Genomic DNA, 6,511 nt, shown 5'->3' on the forward strand with positions numbered 1-6,511 from the left:
AGCAAAATTTTGTACAGTGGTAATGTCTTTATTTCACTCTCGAAATACATGTACCTATCAATACATGAAGATTAATATTAGCAGTGCGCAATTTAACTCCGGACACGACTTTGTCCAGACTTTTTACTAACCATTTCTAATTGTGATGTCCGGAAAAATTTACAGCACATGGTTAGATTTTTTAGCACTATCACATTGTGTCATGTTGAAATCATAAACTTGTCCATCTTTAAAAACACGAAGTTCTAAATATCCTATAGGAGAATGGTAGGATTTTTAGTCTTATCAATTATCCTATCTTTCTCTCATTGGGGAAAAAGTGTCAGATGTGATTTCATCCCACTGGGTTTTTTTCTACCACAATTTTCTACAAATAGCATAAATCCTACAGATATTTCTAATGAGACATTTTCTACCATACATTGTGAAATGCTGGATACTAGTATATCTCGTGAATTATAATAGCGATATCTCATCAGAATTCATGAATATATCCCATGTTTACATTTATACTAAAATCATGATGTTGCATTGCACATCTTTCATATGAAATTCTACTTTAAAATGATTTATATTTTACAATATACTTTTATTTGATCATGAAGTTATAATTGTAAATGCCAAATAAGATCGACCCCTGTTAAATGAATAAACACATGTCATGATTATCGAGATAATTCAGTATTCCAACTAAAGTTTGTTTTATTTTTCAGTGTATTGCACTTAAGGTGTAATATCCCTCTGGTAAGAGAGATAACTTTCTAACGACATTTATCCATGAAATTCAATGATTTGAAGACATTTTTCCATCAAATTCAATGGTTTATCTTGTGAAAATGTACAGTTCTTTAATGAGGATCACTTTACGGTCAACTCAAACAAATCCAATCTAATGTATAGATGTTAATTTCTAGTTTCTATTGCCAATATTTTCATTAATTATATTAATAGTTTACCTTAAACATTTGTACTAGGTTCCTTTAAACTGTGAAAATTGAGATATGTCTGTCTCTTAACGTACAAGTCTTTTAATTGTTTCAGAGATTTGAAATGCAGAATTGTTTAATTGAATTATTTTAACATTTAATTAATTTTTTTCACTAAAAATATTTTCAAGGGCGATAATGGAAAGATATGTGTGCATATTCTTTTACAAGCACAGTAAACAATTTGATAATCTGATTCAAAAAGCAACGCTTCATTGTGTTTTCTAATCAGAATTAGATAGGTATGACATTAAACATTATTTTTAAATATGCCTCATACTTTTAATTTTGTATTGAGATAAAAAATAATTGATATTTCTAATTACCATATCAAATTTTCTTCACATCATGATTAGACATATTCATTTATGAAAAAGTAAGCAACTCTTCATATTTCTGACTATTTTCCATTTGATTCTATTGCTATTGTTATTGATGAAAATCAATGTTTTGATAAGTGGTATTCCAAAAGGCTTATGAAATATAACCCATCCAAAGCAAAAGCATTATTCTTCACATTTGAATCCAATTATTATCTTCCCAAATTACAATTTCAACGATGTAAACTAGAATACATAACCTCTCATAAGCATTTAGGATTACTTTTAAGTCTCCTGCAAAAGCTAAAATACACTATTGGTAGAAACACTTTATCGAAAATGTACATAACTTTTATAGACCACTACTTGAAAATTTTTCTATAGCTTGGGATGGGTGTTCTTTACAAGATTTTGAACATTAGATTGATTGATTGATAATATATTGTTTAACGTCCCTCTCGAAAATTTTTCACTCATATAGAGACGCCACCACTTGCCGTTGGAGAGCTGCAAATTTTGTCCTAGGCTCGGCACTCAGGGCCATTGAGCAGGGAGGGATCTTTTTCTTGCAGCACCTACAGCGACACGGGACCTCGATTTATACGGTCTCATCTGAAGGATCGGTCTCCACGTCCCACAGTGGGATTCGAACCCGCGACGAAAAGATTGACTCCTCACTTCGCGACTCTAGAGCAGACGCTCTAAACACTGTGCCACGCGGTCTTGAACAATAAGAAAAGGTGCAGCTTTATGCTGCAAGAATAATTACAGGTTTACTAATAATCGCTTCAAAAGATGCATTATATTTAGAAACAGGATGGGAATCTCTTGCAGATAGGCAAAAGTAGCAAAATTTAATACTATGTTTAAACTAAATCACAACTTGGTACCCGATTATTTAGAAAGTATTTTCCCCTCAACATGAAGTACTGAATCAAATTATGACACACACAATAGAGAGGACTACACTATTCCTATATGTAGACTTAAATCATTTAAGACATATTTTGTTCCTGATACAATAAACCAATAGAATAGTTTGAGTGTTACCACTAGAAACAGCTTATCTTGTAGTAGCTTTAAAAACAACACATAAAAACCCAGCAGACTCCCCTTCTTATTTCTCCCATGGTAATAGACGACTTAATATCGTACTAAACTACGACACAACTGCATTTTAAATTATGATCTTTATAAAAGAAACATTATCGAGAGTCCTAATTGTTCATGTGGTACACCAGAAGATCCATATAATATTTTCTTTATTTTCAATAAGTACCAACATGCTAGAGAGAAACTATTAAGAAATCTGTTGTGTCTTACTAAACCAAATATTAAATTGAATATTATTGATTCCCACTTACTTATGTGGGGAGATGAGTCACAAAATGTAGAAATCAATAAATCTGGACATAGAGTAAATAGGAAAAAAGTAAATGCTTCTGCACAAAGCAGCATTTAAATTGACTTGACGTGCAGTAGATGTGTTTTAATTTTTTGCTCATATTTAAACACTTTTTGTCAGAGTCAACAAGGTGGATATTATTAATAATAAATAGGTCGAACTTGCAGACTGTCTCTTAGCTACAACAAAAGGTATTCATATTCGCGTTAAATCCTCGACTGCATTGAAATTTCATAATCTATTGCCGTTGTTCCTCTACGTGTAAAGACTTAAAATTAGATGTTGATTTCAAACTTCAAACTGAGTTTATATTAACTTGGGTACAAGAAATAATATTCTTTGCCAGCGACAAAAAAGCGGCGTTCTTACAATACATGGATCTGTAGCTTTCTTGTAAATCTGTCTGAAATTTCTCAACCAGAGAGTGGAGCTCTGTGTACGTTTATCCACATTTCTTACTCTTGCAGCACATACATGATGCGCCTGATGTGCAACGGATTAATGATATCTGGGTTATTGACTGATAGCATGGATTTCCAACTATTATTGATTTAGATTCTCCAATCCAATCCATTTTTATTCTTGATTTATCCAACATCAACATCTTTTCTATATTATTTTACACTAACAATTGTCCTTTGTAGGATTAAACGTTCTTTCTTTTTTAGAATTTATCGATGTGTAAACTCTCAGACTGCCTTTTTACTCACACACTGAATAAAAGTGCGAAGCACTTTTATGTAATGTTGTGAGTAAAAAGGCAGAGAGTACACATCAATAAATTCTGAAAAAAGAACGTTTAATTCTTATAATTCCAATTACAAATTTTTAAAATTATTAAAATTATTTCTCTTTGAGGCCGTCATACAATCCGTTATTTTGTACGGCGTAGGAATACTTTATGCCGCAAAGAACGTATACAAGATGGCCATCGATAAAATCCAAGTTAAACTGTCAAACCAAGTAATAATTAAATAAACTTATAAAAACTCATGAATGTTGTTTAAGTCAACAAATATCGTAAATAAGCGTATTCTCCAAAATAATTCTTCCTTGACCATGGCCATGTTGACTTTAACGATAACGCTCATAGCAAAAGTTGCAGACCGACGACGTCCTCGATTTGCTCTGGTTCGTTCAAAGATTTGGAAGAATATGGGATCTGTAGGATGTAAATATATGAATTTGATGCCAATAAGGCAAAAGTCTGAGGTACGTTTCTTTTCCCTATCACAACGATACCAACTGAGCTGATATGGAACGTAGAGAAAATGACAGCATGATCAGCGATTTTTTAAAATTCACACTTCATGCACTCGTGATCCAACAGTGACATAAACATAATATTCCCGTTATTATTATTTATTGTATGTTGTATTAGGTCCCATTCGGTCTTTCGTTTAGAGACGCCACCATATACCGGTGAAGGGCTTAAAATTTTGACCTGACAGTGTACTGAACACTTACGGCCATTGACTGCAGTAAGGGATCTTTATCGTGCCAACGCCTGCGGTGACACGCGTACGGGACCTCAGTTTTTATGGTCACATTCGAACTTTTACTTCAAGGTGCGGAGCGTATGGCAAAAAAAAAAAACAGTACATAACTACATGTATTTCTATCGAATTAGGTCAGTCAAAGCCGAGAATCGAACTAGCGACCCTCCGAACACGGTGAATGTTGATGAAGTTACATATTTGACACTGACACTACTTTTAAGGATACATAATATCAACAAAAATTTGATGCCTGGATTAATGTTTGAATACTAGTCAAAATCCCGCGCTAACGCGGGGGGGGGGGGGGTACATCTTTTTTAACAGCTGACAAATATCCAAATATTTTATAGTTTTATATGACATTTAATTATAGGCTTATGGCATTAAGAAAATACTTCAAAATTCTGCAATTAGTTTAAAAACAGAAGTGGATGTACGCATCGGATGATCCTTATTTGTTTACTTTAAAATGTATAAATTTAATTCGCGTTTTCCTTTTACGTATATGAAGCAATTTTATTTTGATATATAGTGTACTATGTCAAATATACGGTAGGCATTGACATTTTCTCTTTACTTGTAATAGAAAATTCATTTTGATATCTGCTGTTCTGTTTTATTTCTTTTCATACTACGGGTGTTTTGTTTCCATTTTACATAAAGGGTAAAAGAATCATTTGTCATCTTTTTTTTTTGTTGTTGCAAAATTAGCTTTTCATCCCATATGTATTCATTCATGAAAGGTATATAGGTTTTTAATTAAAAAAGATTACCATAAAACACAAACACCCCCCCCCCCCACACACACACACTTGCTGAAATCTATCTTATAAAAGCACACACGATCATATTATTTCTTAATGATTTGACTCTAAAAAGGCAAAAATATCAATATTTAAGATGAAATAATAAAAAGGAAACTTCACAATAAATCAGAAGAAGGGAGGGCATATTGCTTTGCTGCTGTCTGTCTGTCGGTCCACCATTATTTTCGCAGAGGTTGCACATATTGAAATGAAATTTAGTAAAGAGTTATCATAAGAATATCTAGGTCAAGTTGTTTGGTGTTTTATGCCCCTTGGACTTGGAAAAATTATAATAATTTGGAGGAGCTCGAGGGGGCATGTGTTTTACAAATTAAACATCTCTTGTTTCTTATTAAAATAAAGCAAAAGTGGTAGAGAATGGAAGAGAATTCGTCCCTTAGCTATATTGCCCGTAGAATAATTCGCCATATTCGAATTGGAATATGCCATTCATTGGCAAATCTCGCTTTTAAAGCAATATGAGCTGAATTTTCAGAATTTTATTTTGCTGTAAGACTGTGTTATAATGATTTACTTGCATGTAATTTAAACCTTTATGATCCATTAGACTGAAATTGTGCATTGAATTATGTCAGAATAAAGACTTCTGTTCAACCTAATATATAGTGATATAAGAAATCAATAGTATACAGGATGACAATAATTGAACTTTGCTTCAGTCATATCTTATAAATAGTTCTTCCATTGGAAATATAAGCAACAGAAATTTGTTGTCATTGAAATAGTTTAATATAAATTTGCAACAAAAATGTCCGACATCAACATTGCAGCTCATATTGCTTTGCATATTGTATATACATTGGCGGGTCCTTATTGTCCCCCGCTTGAAAAGTGGGGGATATTAATTTGGGTTTGTCCGTCCGTCCGTCCGTCTGTCCGTCCGTCCGTCCGTCCGTCCGTCTTTCTGTCTGTCTGTAACGCTTTCGTTTCCACACGATATCTCGAGAACCCTTTGAGCTTTTGCAATGAAATTTAGCATAGCAACTCCCTGTGGACTAAAGAAGACCCCTTTTGATTTTGAGGTCAAAAGGTCAAAGATCAAGGTCATAAATAAGCAAATTCTGTCTGTTAAAACACTTTCGTTTCCACACGATATTTCTAGAACCATTTGAGCTATTGCAATGAAATTTTATATAGCAACCCCCTGTGGCCTAATGAAGACCCCTATTGATTTTGAGGTCAAAAGGTCAAAGTTCAAGGTCGTAAATTTATACATTCTGTCTGTGTGAAATACTATTATTACCGGGCGATATCTAAAGAAGATTTTGAGCTTATGCAATGTAATTTTATATCAAAACTCCCTAGGACGTCTCTCGCCCCTCTCAAAGTGCCCCGCCCCGTATGTTTTATTAGTATTTATAGTATTACGTCACTATTTTTAGCGCAGGGGCATGAGGAGAGTTATTGCGTATAAAACAGGTTCTCGGCGGACTTTATGTTCTTATTACATCTATTAGAACTGTTTAATAAAGGC

This window comes from Saccostrea cucullata, unplaced genomic scaffold (assembly GCF_032062105.1).
Source record: "Saccostrea cucullata isolate Sc308-1 unplaced genomic scaffold, CSIRO_AGI_Scuc_v1 ctg771, whole genome shotgun sequence".
NCBI lineage: Eukaryota > Metazoa > Mollusca > Bivalvia > Ostreida > Ostreidae > Saccostrea > Saccostrea cuccullata.